At 34.8% G+C, this 14,798-nt stretch overlaps 1 pseudogene across 1 annotated transcript; it reads left to right on the forward strand.

Annotated features, from left to right (window-relative positions):
* The first annotated feature begins 6,387 nt into the window (after positions 1-6,387).
* Positions 6,388-10,275, forward strand: LOC143557206 (putative inactive purple acid phosphatase 2; annotated as a pseudogene). Its single transcript, XR_013139527.1, has 2 exons — positions 6,388-7,383; positions 8,830-10,275. The product of XR_013139527.1 is annotated as a putative inactive purple acid phosphatase 2 (transcript).
* The last annotated feature ends 4,523 nt before the right edge of the window (positions 10,276-14,798 follow it).

The raw sequence follows: 14,798 nt of genomic DNA on the forward strand, positions 1-14,798 counted from the left end.
GAAGAACTGTGTTTATGAGTAAATCCGACGCTAAAGTAGGGTCACCGGGTTCGGGGCCTTACATTGTTGGTCAGGCCCGAAAAACTGTTTATATATAGATGGAGGATCCACATATAGTGAATTTTGTGTTATGAATTATAGAGTTGAAAGAGAATTTTTATAAATTTGATGAGGTTTGATTGAGGATGAAATGGTTTAATATATAGGAAATAATTTTTTTTTAATTCTCCAACGATAAACAAGCAATTGTCCATTTTTGATTTGTGTGCCATTCTCCGCGTTTTGTATACAACGCACAAAAAAATAAATTAACATAACGCAAGAGGGACGGTGTACCCCCACGTTTTCACCCCCACAACGCAGCCACAACGTGACCAGTACACGGTCTAATGATACAAAATCATATGTTTCCCTCCTAAATAATATTATTTTGTTTTATACACAAGCATACATACTTTTTTTTTTCTTGTTTTTTCAGTAATAATAAGTTGATGGTTTAGAATGGAATCAAATTGTTTCCTTGACTGATTTAGAATGGAACCGAATCAAGCTGAACTCAAACATAACTCAAATATGTTTTTCTCTAAATCTAATTCGGATGCAATTCAAAATTTTAATACTCGAATAACTCTACTCGACTAACTCTAAATTTGATTCATTGAACATCCCTAAGTCCTTAAGTTAAAGCTTGTTAACGAATAATATAAATGCATATGAAAAAAAAAATAAGAACCGAATCACCAATCCCTTTTTTAAATTATAAACCTATACTTCTATAAACATATTAATAAAAGAAAAAAAATAAAAAGTACTACTACTATTTTCTTCTCTATGGTTCTTGAACTTGAAACGAATTGACGGGATTCAAACGAGTTTGATCAAATAAACGATATGGGCATCCAAGATTTCAAGTTTTAACAAAAACCCATATCGTAGATTTGATTATTGGTTCAATGATGAATTGGGTTTGGTCCGGATGGGACTAATCTTTTCGCAACGCCATATCTTGAATCAATTTCTTCTGGTTGTGGGTGGTTTGGTGGTAGTGGCGGGAACGGTGGCAGACAACGGTGGAGTGGGGTGGTGGTGGTGGTGCAATGGTGAGTATGGTGGTGGATGGAAGTCATTGGGAATATTCCGGTGGTGAGGAGGTGGAGGTAGGGGTGAGCAAAAAACGGTTCGGAACCGTTAGAACCAATGAACCGGAACCGAACCGGTGCCTCAGAACCGCTAATGTTTGTACCAGTTCGGTTCTCGGTTCTTAGAATTTGCATTAAACGGTTCCCGGTTCGGTTCCGGGTAAAACCGACGGTTCTAGACTTGGAACCGAAGAACCGGAATATTCAAAACGCTTTAAATAAATTTACCAATCCTCATTTTTTATAGAGTAAATTATTAACCGGCATCCATTCAATCATTTTTTTAATTCAAATCTTCTTTCTTTACGTTTAAGAACTAGCAACCATGATCAATTTTGATTTAAGCTATCAAAGTAATTTATTATAAAATGATATGATCTTCCATTAATCTATCGTTGCTAATGGTTTATTTAACTTCAACACTTTGGTTTTAAAAACGGATGTTCATGTTGTAATCTAAATTAGTTTTACCGTGAAAGAAGACATACAATTGTATAAACTTGTTTTGAAATTTGCAAAATTTGTATAACTCATTTGATAAATAAATGATCGAACCGGTTCTAGCCAGAACCGCTTAGCGAGAACCGGCTTTAGCGGTTCTGGAACCGAACCGGTTTACTATAATAGGTTCCGGTTTCGGTTCTATTTTTCACTCATTTTCGGTTCCGGTTCGGTTCCGGTTCCGGTTCGATTCTCGCGATTCTGAACCGTTGCACAGACGTAGGTGGAGGAGTAGTAGTTGTAAGAGAATATTCCGGTGAATGGTTTTCATATTTTGTAATTGTAAGTTTTGTTGGAGGGAGTTGATGAATGATGGTGAAAATAAAATAGGAGGTATTTATAAGTGATGGTGAATATGTATTGGGTTTGAATTGGGATTTGTTATTTGAATATTTATGTTTATCATGTCATTTATTTGAGTTTGAGTGTAGTTGGTTGAAAATCACAAGGGTTTAGAACGTGGTATATGGTGACACGAATTCAGTTAGCAATTATTAGTTTTGTTATGATTATGGTTATGATAATAAATTTAATAAAGAAATTAAGAAACGGAAGAATAATATTGATACTTGGGTGACTTATAATAAAAGGTATATTTAAAATGATGTGTAGTCGATTGGTAAAAATTTGCGTGATGTGGTTGCGAGTTGACAAAAACTCGGTCTGTATCAGGTTACTTCACCATAATAAAACAAAAAAATAAATTCGTTAATGCAAAAATGCAGCAAACTAACATATTTCTTTTTAAAAAAAAAAGCTTGACATAACCACAATCTCTTACGTGGCTCAATCAAACTTGAATACATACTTCGTGACATCGAATAGTCATTTTAATCTTGTGTGTAAATGAAAGGTATTGAAAATTAATTATTATTATAAAATGGTGTATTTCTTGGTACAAAATTTATAGATGGTTTTATGAGAAGGAAGGATGATAAATTCTTTTTAATTCGTTAAACGGGAAAAAAAATAAGTTATTGATTATTTTTAGTATTACTTCTATTTATAATCATTGAATCGTTTACTTTGATTTTAGATTTATGATAAATTGCTAGAATTCGATTCAAATGCTAATCTGATTCAAAACCAAATACGCATGGGCGAAGCTTCATTGAGGCTCGGCCCTGTTTTTTTGGGCAGTAGTGTAAATTTATCCGTTTCCGGCCGAAAATTTGAGTCCGTCCTCCCTCGTTTGTGAAGTTTTGTATGCATTTTGAGCTCCCCCCGGTGCCTCAGTCAAAGCTTCGCCACTGCAAATACGAATTGGTAATTTAAATTTGATTTGGTTGAATTTTGATTTTTAGCACAACTAAAACAATGAACATAAGTACACAACTATCTTAAATTCTTAATTCACATATATAAACATATAATGCTATGCTTTGGTTGAATTTGGATTTTTTAATACAATTAAAACAAAGAACATAATTATCTTAATTCATATATATATAAACATATCATTCCGGTTAAAATAAAACAGCATTTACATTTTTATAGTAGTTATAGATTTATAAACACATTGACGTATATTGATACCAAAATATGAATGTTCAAAAGCCATCAAAATCCTTTTATTATTTAATCATCTTTATTTTACATAACATTTTCAACATCCATCCACATCAAACAAAATCTACATGAGTAAATAATATTATGTTGAACTTTCTCTAGTTGAAGAGACCATGTGACCTTTTCAATTATATACTTATACGTAATGATACAAAACCGTATGCGTTTCCCCTAAATAATATTATTTTGTTTCATACACAAACATACAATTTTTCATTTTTTTTCTTGTTTTAATAAGTTAATGGTTTTATTAAAGAAAAATAGGTATACGATAAATTGGCGCAATTGGTGTAATTTTCGTTTGATGTGGTTTCGTTTTTTTTGGCCTGCCTCCGGGTTGTGGAGGCTTTTTGCGGCTTCGGCTTTTGTTTATGGAAGTTCAAAAAAAAAAGAACTGCCATGTCATTAACATTTTTAATATCAACTATACAACGTGTTACTATTGATTACTTAAGCCATGACTCTTAACTTTAGTTACATTTAGTTTTCTCTTTCATAACTTTTTTGTTTGATATTGTTATATTTATTTTTGAGTAAACCGTAAAAAATCATCTATGAGGTGTATTTTGTCCCCAAAAGTTGTTGTTTTTGTAATTGGATCCTTTAGGTTTCTCAATTCATGTAAGTTTCGTCTAAATAGATGACCCCATTTATTTTTTTAACGTTAAGCGAAGGGAAAAATTGTATTTCAACTTATTTATTATTTTGTTCATTGGTGAGATGCGGTGATGTTTATGAGCGGGGATGGGAAGGAGAGTGTGGTAAGATACGGGTTGAGCTCTGGTCAAATGGACCGAGTAGTTGGGACTCGCCAACTTGGGTCGGACGATATGATAGGGAACATATGTGCGATGCTCCGACTAATAGTATATAGTAGTATATATTTCTCTTTCAAATTCTCCCTACTCCAATGCAACATTAAATCTTCAACACCAAATGCATTATTTGATCCTTTCACCTATGCCGATAAAAGTTGTATAGAGATTAAGGGTGTTTAGCATGAATAGGATTTAAAGACTCAAAGATTGTTTCAAACTAATATTCGTATTTTTTTTTTTTTGTATTGAACTTGAGTTCCCACGCCAATTCACATATCGGATTTCAAATTGTGATGAGTCGAAATTCGAACTATGGATATATATGTTTCTTTTAAAATTGATGTTTCGGATGTTAACATTTAGATTTTAATATTCGAACAACTCTACTCGACTAATTCTAAATTTGATTCGTTGAACGCCCTTAAGTTAAAGTTTGTTAACGAATAATATAAATGCATATACTGTTATTTAAAAAAAAAATAAAAACCCAATCACCAATCCTATTGACAAATTTTAAACCTATACTTCTATAAACATATTAATAAAAGAAATAAAAGTACTACTACTACTATTTTCTTCACTATGGATCTTGAACTTGAAACGAATTGACGGGATTCAAACGAGTTTAATCGAATAAACGATATGGGCATCCAAGATTTCAAGTTTTAGCAAGAACCCATATCGTAGATTTGATTATTGGTTCAATGATGAATTGGGTTTGGTCCAGACGGGACTAATCGTTTCGCAACGCCATATCTTGGATCCATTTCTTCTTGTTGTGGGTGGTTTGGTGGAAGTGGTGGGAACGGTGGTAGGCAACGGTGGAGTGGGGTGGTTGTGGTGGTGGTGCAATGGTGGTGAGTATGGTGGTGGATGGAAGTCATTGGGAATATTCCGGCGATGAAGAGGTGGAGGAGTAATAGTGGTAAGAGGATATTCCGGTGAATGATTTTCATATTTTGTAATTGTAATTTTGTTGGAGGGAGTTGATGAATGATGGTGAAAATAAAATAGGAGGTATTTATAAGTGATGGTGAATTTGTATTGGGTTTGAATTGAGATTTGTTATTTGAATATTTATGTTTATCATGTTATTGTTTTGAGTATAGTATGAATTTAAATTGTTTACATTGATTTTATATATTTTATAAATTATTATAATTTGATTCAGATAATAAACATCATAACACGATTCAAAACAAAATTTGTTTTGGTTGAATTTTGATTTACAGTACAACTAAAACAATGAAATATAAGTACATAACTATCTTAAATTCTTAACTCATATATACAAACTACATATGGTGCTCTTTTGGTTGAATTTGGATTTTTTTTAGTACAATTAAAAGAAAGAACATAACTATATTAACTCGTATAAACACATTGACATATATTGAAACTAAAATATGAGTTGTTCAAAATCCTTTTTATTATTTATTAATCTTTATTTAACATGACATGTTGAACATCCATCCACGTCAAACAAAATCTACATGATTAAATTGAACTTTTCCGAGTTGAAGAAACCATGTGACCTTTTCAATTACATTTGTTGTAATTACTTGAAATAAGTAATGATATAGAAGAGTGTATTTTTATGTCCTAAATATAATTATTTTATTTCATATGAAAATATACAGTTTTTCTTGTTTTATTAAGAAAAGGTAGGTTTATCAATTGCAATGTCATCAACATTTCAAACGTCAACCCCCCCCCCCCCTCCCCAATTAAGTTAAAGTTTTTGGGCGTCTCATCTCAATCACTTAGACTAAGGATCGTTAACACATTGATTAGTGTTGTATTAATCCCTAGTGGCTGGTCGGCCCGTGGGTGAGGATTAGCGATTAATTGACGTCTAATCGAGATTTTTACACCAATGCACGTGACAAATAATAGGGGTTTACAAGTTGCGTCAAGAGGTTTTCTCATCTATGGTGGGTTTTCTTCTAAGGGTGGAATGAAGATGATCAATTCAAATATTAACTTTTTGACAATATGAATTCAATTTTTTAGTTTTTTATAAGACTCGGTTAGATTTAAACAATGCTTCATCACTAGTGATTTGTAAAAAATATATACAAGAAACAAGATGACATGAAAGAGAGACTAGGCTGGTCATTTGAGAAGGGTCGTTCAACGCCGCCCAGTATCTAACACACATACACACATATGTCAGAATTCAAAACTAGCGCTCGCTACCACACTCGCGGAGGAGCCCTTTGCCCCCACAACGTGGTATTTGGCAGACCCTTTGCTAATCTGGCACCGGTCAAAGTATCCAACGCCCGTTAGACATAGTCTTCGTGATATAAAGTTAAACATATATACTGTTAAACTTTCTAATTTTATACAACGTGTCCCTCCATTATGTGTTAACGAGTTGCCCATTAGCGCACCCGTTAAATTTCCAAGTTATCTTTAACGCCCTAGATTTAACCTTAAACATACAAGGTACAACCACCCTATGCATCCAAATCCACCAATCACATCTAAACTCCTGTCCAAAAAACACTGACACAACAACAACCAACCAACCATCCACCTTGCTTTCATCACAATCAAAACCTTAAATAAAAATCTATTCATCATCTCCTTCACAAACCCATTGTCTTCCACCATGATCTCACCAATAATATTATTATTATTATTATTATTATTCATAACCCCATCAATCTCTATACAACAACCTTCACTCACTCTTTCCACCACCTCTTTATCAACCTCAAACAACTCACTCACCATAACCTGGTCCCGAGTCAACTCACCTTCTCAACTCGACTGGCTCGGTATCTACTCACCACCCAACTCATCTCTTAGAAACTACATAGGTTATGTCTACCTTAACACCTCACCCGGTTGGCAATCCGGGTCGGGTTCCATCACCCTTCCTTTCATCAACTTAAGATCCGGATACAAGATCCGGATCTTCCGTTGGACCGAGTCCGAAAACGTCCCCACCCGCCTCGACCACGACCGCAACCCGTTACCCCCAACCCAAACACGTTTTAGCCGAAACCGAAGAATTCGGGTTTGGGTCATCCGGGTCGGGTCATGAATCCGGATACGGGTCGGGTCATGGATCCGGGTCGGGTCCGGACCAGGTGCATTTGGCGTTGACGGGTGGGGCGGGTGAGATGAGGGTGATGTTTGTGAGTGGGGATGGGAGAGAGAGAGCGGTGAGATACGGGTTGGGTTCGGGTGGGATGGAGAGGGAGGTGGGGACGCGGGTGGAGCGGTATGAGAGGGAGGATATGTGTGATGCGCCGGCGAATAGTAGTGTCGGGTGGAGGGATCCGGGGTTTGTGCATGATGGGGTGATGGTGGGTTTGGAGCCCGGGAAGCGGTACTTTTATAAGGTAATAATAATAATTTGTTGATCTGTTTGTTTGTTACTGGTTAGATTGTTAGTTTGGATTAATAAATCAAAATTTTGTAATTAAAATCTAAAATCGTAGCGTGTTCATGTTAATGTTGTGATTGCGTGTAGTTGCTTTGACGTAAAAAATATCGATAACTAGTTATCAGGTTTAGATTTTAGGGGCAATCAAAATTCAAAAATACCCTCAAATTGTGGTGTAAATGAGTCAAGCCCGAGGTCACCATGTGAGTTGTTTTTTCAAGCTTGTTTTGGCTCGTTTATTAGTTGTTAATTAGTTTATATACGTTTTTAGTTATTTTTATATATATTGAGCAAAACCTAAAACGAGCCTAAGCTTGGCACAACACACAAGCTCGTTTAGTAGTTAGTACCTTTGATGAGCCTAAGCTTGGCTCGAGCTCGTTTAGTACCTTTAATGAGCTAAAGCTCGGCTTGAGCTCTAAATGTACACAAGGCTTCAGCTTGGGCTCGATAACTAAACGAGCTTTATTTGAGGCTCGGGCTCGGCTCGTTTCGAGTTTTTTATTACTCTGATCCTAATTCCTAGGTAGCTTGCGAGCGGCTTGACTCGGCTCGTTTGCAGTGGTTAATTATATTAAATTTACGCCCTGTTCTTGAGTTTTTTTAAAGGAGGGAAAGGAAAGAAAAACTAAAGATAGTTAAAAGATGGGTGTTCTTGAGTTTTTTTTAGGATGGAAAAGAAAGGAGTAGGAGGAGTTAGAAGGGATTAAATTAATGTATTTTCCCAATAAGTTATCCTCCCAAAAATGGGATGATTACTAAGGATAACTATTTTTTAACATGGTTATCCTTTCCTTTCCTTTCCTCTAATTTTCTTTTAACTCAAGAGCACACCTAATTAAAAAAAATTTCCTTCCTTTCCCTTCCCTTTCTTATCATTCCTTCTCCTTTCCTTTCTTTCCTTGGTTAAAAAACTCAACAAAGCGCTACGACGGTCTACCGGTTATCAGACGATTAGGGGTTGTTAGATCTTTAACAGGGTCGAATCTTGAAACACATCTCTCAAAGAGTTAACGGCTTGCTTGAAATCAGATCGTTTATAAACGTGTCAAGCTAAGCTGGCTCAGTTTGTAAACGAGTCGAGCTCGAGCCAAAGTAAGCTCGTTTTTTGTTTGCTTGTTTGGCTCGTTTAAGTCAAAAACAAATTTTAATGCTTATAAGTTAATAAGTCATAATCTAATTTTACTTGTAAATAAGCCTCTGCATAATGTGGTGCATGATATCCACTAAAACCACCCAAATGTTACTTTTCACTTAAACGAGCCGATCTCGAGCTCAAGCTGAAGCTGGCTCGGCTCTCCTTAAGCGACCGTAAACAGCAGAGCATACTCATATAAGAAAGTCTGTGTCTGCAAGTGTTAATACTTATGTACATAATATCTTTTGGCAATTGGTATAACAGGTGGGAAGTGATGCAGGGGGGTGGAGCAAGACTTTCACATTTGTGTCACCGGATGAAAACGCAACTGAAACGATAGCGTTTTTATACGGGGATATGGGAACCGCAACACCATACAACACATATATCCGAACACAAGACGAAAGCATTTCAACCATAAAATGGATCGCGCGTGACATCAAAGCACTAGGTGATAAACCGGCTTTAATATCCCACATTGGTGACATAAGCTACGCCCGTGGCTACTCGTGGGTGTGGGACCACTTCTTTAACCAAATCGAGCCCGTGGCCTCACAAGTCCCGTACCACGTCTGCATCGGGAATCATGAATATGATTGGCCGTTGCAGCCGTGGAAACCGGACTGGGCCATGTATGTTTATGCGAAAGACGGAGGTGGCGAATGTGGTGTACCGTATAGTTTGAAATTCCACATGCCTGGAAACTCGTCCGAGTCGACCGGGTCCCGGGCCCCAGTGACTCGGAACCTATACTACTCGTTTAACTTTGGCGTCGTTCATTTCGTGTATCTTTCGACGGAAACAAACTTTTTAAAAGGGAGTAAACAATACGAGTTTTTGAAGAACGATTTGGAGTCGGTTGACCGGGTCAAAACGCCGTTCGTTGTGGTCCAGGGTCATCGACCGATGTATACCACGAGTAACGAAGTGCGAGACCGTCCGATCAGGGAAAAGATGCTTGAGCATCTGGAACCACTGTTAGTGGATAATAAAGTGAACCTGGCCCTGTGGGGCCATGTTCACAGATACGAACGTTTCTGTCCAATAAATAATTACAAATGTGGGAGTGGGCCAGTGCATGTGGTTATTGGCATGGCTGGGCAGGACTGGCAACCTATCTGGGAGCCTAGGTCTAACCACCCAGACATGCCAATATTCCCACAACCAGCCTACTCCATATACCGAGGCGGTGAGTTTGGGTACACCAAACTCATCGCTAATAATAAAAAATTAACATTTACATATATCGGAAACCATGATGGTGAGATGCACGATAGCATAGAGATACTAGCGAATGGGGAAGTCGTGAACGGTGAAATTACTAATATGGTCCTTACTGCGGGTAACAGTAATGGTAATGTTAACGATAATGGTAAGGGTAAAGTGGGAAAAGCAACATATTTGTGGTATGTTGAATGTGCAGGTGTTTTATTATTTAGTGTTTTGGTTGGATATTTACTTGGATTAATGTCACGTGCAAAGAAAGAAGTTGTTACAAATAAGGAATGGATTCCACTTAAGACAACTGAAGAAGCATAATACTATGTTATGTTAACATAGTATTTTTTGTTTTGTTTAGTTTGTATCTAAGTTACAGATTTTGTTGATGTTGGGTATGGAGATCCTTATATATGTGTAAATAGAGTATTTGTTGTGTAACGATAAATGAAAAATGTTGCGGTTTTGAGAGCTATTTTCACTTTAAGAGACAGACCGACCAGTTGGGCCGAAAGAAACTAGCTACGTAACTGGTCTGATTGATCCAACGAACTACCTGTGCGGTTAGACAAATGTTATACGAACCTTTGGTTTGGTCCGGTCTAGACTGTATTGTTTTATTTTACTATAATTAAGTGACATCTTTGTGATATAAGATTTATATTAATGCACAACTCATACATGTAACCATCTACATGTCAATGGTAACTTATTTACAGTTGTTTGGATGTCAACACTAACATCAGTTACCATTGATTGGATAATGCCTATTTAACAGATAGTGCGTGCTGATAGATTAGTTCTTAGTAGATGTGGGCAAAAGTTCCGATTATTTAGAAATCGATTTGGAACCGACTGAAACCGTAGGTTCAGAACAAGTTTTTAATTTTCTTCACAAAAACCGGTTAACCGAACCCAAACCGGTCAAAACTCGAACCGAAACCGATCATAAACCGGGGTTGACTTTTGTTGACCAAACTGAACCAGCTTTGGGTTTTAAACCGGTTTGTGCACTTCTAGTTCCTCGGGTTTCATCAGCCAACTTTAAAAGCATTTTGTACAGATAATCAATTTTTCGCTCGCTAGAGGTGTTACTCCCTTTGATCCCCACCAAGGAGGCGTTGCTCGCTTGATCTCTAATTCGTGTTGTCCATCGGAAATTGAAATCAGACTGGTCTAAAACAAGTGTGCACCATGCACATCATGACTCGTAACGAAACTTATTCATATTTCCTTTTTGTCTTACATAAATCCTAATTACCAAAAATGATTTCATAACACTAAAATCACCTACACAAGAGGGTTCCAATGAATTTACGAGTAACGTAATCTTGATGTCGATATAATATGGTTATGGTTCGGTTTGGTTCGATACCAATATAATCATATTGGCATCATTTTTAAGTTATATATAGACATATAGTACGTCAAGAACGGTCATGTACACGATTTAATTCTAGAAGAAAGCATCTCATAAAGTTTATAATAAAAGCATATGTAATGTTTTGTGACATTATACCGATAGCTTTGAATACTTTTGTTTTCAAAGACTTTTGAATGGTGAAGTTGATTATTACCGGGTTTTACTGTTTCAACCTTCAAAGTAAACCAGGTCTTCTCTTTAACCTTAACAAAAATGTTGAGTTATATTATACTTTAAACATACAAATACAAAAAATGAACTAAAACCGAGTCACTCAAGGGAACCAAGTGGTTTGAGGGTTGGCAAAATTGTATTATAGGGCACGTCTAATACATAACCAATTTATATAGGAAATTTTAAGAATTACATAACAAAGTTATGCGTAGCGCATGGACAATAATCGGAAATAGTGAAATGGATAAAGAGATACGATTAGAAAAATTTGTATCACATTCAAAACAATATATAAATATACATGCACACACGCTAACTGTGATTTATTACTTAATGCTGATTGCGTATTCTACGAATCTTGTAATATTACTCATGTAAATTGTTTTATAAAAGAATTAGATTATCATCAGAGTTTATATGTTATTTATATCTCTAACGATGTATAAAAAGGTAAAAAAGTAAATACTTGCTAGTTTTCCGTAAAAAAAGATATTTGCTCTAGTCCAAACCCCCCCAAAGGCCCAAATCCCCAGGCCCCCCCGGGGACTAGGAGTACCATTAGGATTCCCCATGGGTTTCATCTCTAAAAGTGCTCATAGCAAATCTCTAAAGGACATCTCAAAGAAATCGGTTTTATGAACTCGAATCTCGATGAGATGGATGAATGATTGTGTGTATGTGATTGGTTGGAACATCTCTAAAAAAATCAATGGAAAATCAAACCTACCAATTTGGCAAACTTTGGGGTAAAAAAAAAGTGGTTGCATTTGATTGGATGATGTAAATCGGGTACTTGAAGGGTTAATACTAATGGTTAACGAGTGAAATGTAAATGATTAAATAGAGAAAGAAGATGCTCAAAGATTAAAGTTGGTGATAAAAGTAGTCTAGAAAGAGAAGAGATAATGGTTGCGTATAGATATCGAGTTTATTTATTAACTTTTCGAGTATTATTAGGAATTAAAGTTAGAGTAGTATGCAAGTCGGTGCTAGTATATATATAGATGTCAGGGTATTATATTTTGTATGATTTTCATTCTTAATAATATAGAAAGAGTTGTTATGATTTACCAGAAAATTATCAGTGTGGTTTGTGTTGCTCGATCCAATTAAGTCCAATAGTACCTTGGGTACTTTTCCGGGCATATTTTACTATGTTAATTGGTTGATTAGTTTGGTCTTTGGCATATTTTTTGGAATGTAAAAGACATTGATATGTCATGAAGGAAATAATAATCACATGAGATGGTGGAGGTGATGGTGGGTGGTGGAATGAAGATGGTGATGGTTGTTGGGTGATGGAAAAGAGAGGAGTGATGGGATAAAATCATTATAATCTCTATACTTATCAATAATCATAGTATATACTTTTGATTGTAAAATAATAAGTGGACGTATAAACATTTTTTTGGTAAGTTATGGCAATTGTCTCATAAAAGTTTATTATGACCACTTTTTGAATCTACTAACTTAATATTATGAGATGCAAGCCATACTAACATTTTCTGTATAAATAGTTATATACAATGAAAATGGTCACTATTGATTGTCAACTTGATTTTTGACATCTTTGCATAAGAAAGTATATCCTTTTTAAGTCGATTTGACATAAACTTATGATAGTATGATAAAGTGGATTATTTACAAAATCTCATGAATTTATATTATATGGCACTAAAAAAGTTTAGACTTTTTTTCTTTTTTTAAATTGCTTATGATTTATATTGAAATTACATTGTGATTGAGATGATCATTGTAGTAATAAATTGTTGTATTTATTTTTAAAATAATAATAAAACTAAAATATCATCAGAATACCACAATCCTTTTTAAAGATGTATCTTGCTTAAAGTATAATATTATAACATTTTATATCTTCAACTTATTACAAATATAAAATTGCTAAAAGTATTAAATGAAGATGATTATAGATATCGGTAGATTATACGCTAGTGTAAATCTTGTGTAATTACAAGGGGTTAAGTGTCTTACGAAATATCAAACTAGACGGACGGGTTATTAAAAGAATTTGGGACTTGATGTAAACAAGAACAAGCAATGTAAAACGGTGTTTGGATGAAAGACCACCCACTATATTCTTTTACTAAAAGCTTATTTTGAACAATTATAACAAGAATATACATTGCTAAAAGTAGTTATAAAACACTATTAAAGAAATACTTTATCAACGAATATTCATCAGTCAACTGAAAAGTTCATCGGTGACCATCAACTAATCAACTAAACTTCGGAAAGGAAAAAATTTGTTTTCAAAGTTTGTCAGTGCTCACTGACAATCAATCGAACTCTGAAAAGGAAATAAGTTGTTTTTTACATGTTTTTGTAGTCACATATATTGTTTGGTTTATACCTTGGTATTGTACGTTTGTGTAGTCAATACTTCGGTAGAGGTATTCATTGGTTCGTATTTGGGTTGTTTGATTGCTAGCATTTGTTTCGTTAGTTTTTAGTATGCCAAATGTTAATGAGTATTACTAACAGGCAAATCCATAACCTAATATAAATGAATTTGGTTTCCCCGGTGTAACCAAATTTAATTTGTTGAAAATAAATACCAAATATGTAATTTGGTTAGGTTCTAAATGGTTTTAGTCTGATTTAGCCGGTTTATTTAAGTCTGATCTAATCGGTTTGTTACGAGGTATTGAACACCTCTACGTTATAGTATTTTGGTATGAGATTATGGTAAGATAATGAGTGCGGACATAAAACAAAATAGTTATTTAAAATATGTTTTGAAACAAGCATGGCCATTTAAAAAAATGCATTGTTTATAAAACTCATCTAAGTTTTGTATATATAGGAATCAAATTCATTGATAGTTAAAAGTTTCACCAATTTTAATTTAAAAACTAATCCACAGAATTAAAAATGAATTTAGACAAAATAATTTAAATGTGATGGATGGATTTGAATGAGGAGTACATTTGTGGGCCAAGTTTAGTTCTAATTTGATGGTCATTTTTGGAACTTTTGTGTTGAAATTACTTCTTTATCCTTAAACTAGTTATTGCTAAATAATTGGTTTATTGATTTGCATATAATTGAAATTATTTAATTTAAACTATCAATTAACAATATACGAAAGCATATTTCACACTCTCTTGAAAACCACAAGTCCAACGTAAACCACGAATGACTTAATTTTATCGGTTAGCAGGGTGTTCACGAGTCTCTTAAAGTTTCTAATGTCATGTTCTCGTAAATTGATGAATAGGCTATTAAGTAAAATTGTGTTGGGTGGAAAAGGGAACCATCTCATAGAAAGATGGTATATCTTTGTTATGTGGTGGTTAGATGAAACCATAGGTTGTATGTTTCTTTGATGTGTTAATTCGTATAGGTTATGTGCATGTACTACCAAATTATTGGAATATTATGTTGTTTGTCCATGGTA

The sequence above is a fragment of the Bidens hawaiensis genome, unplaced genomic scaffold (assembly GCF_021521415.1).
Source record: "Bidens hawaiensis isolate Kalapana, Puna unplaced genomic scaffold, B.hawaiensis_p1.1 tig00018846_1, whole genome shotgun sequence".
NCBI classification, from domain to species: Eukaryota; Viridiplantae; Streptophyta; class Magnoliopsida; order Asterales; family Asteraceae; genus Bidens; species Bidens hawaiensis.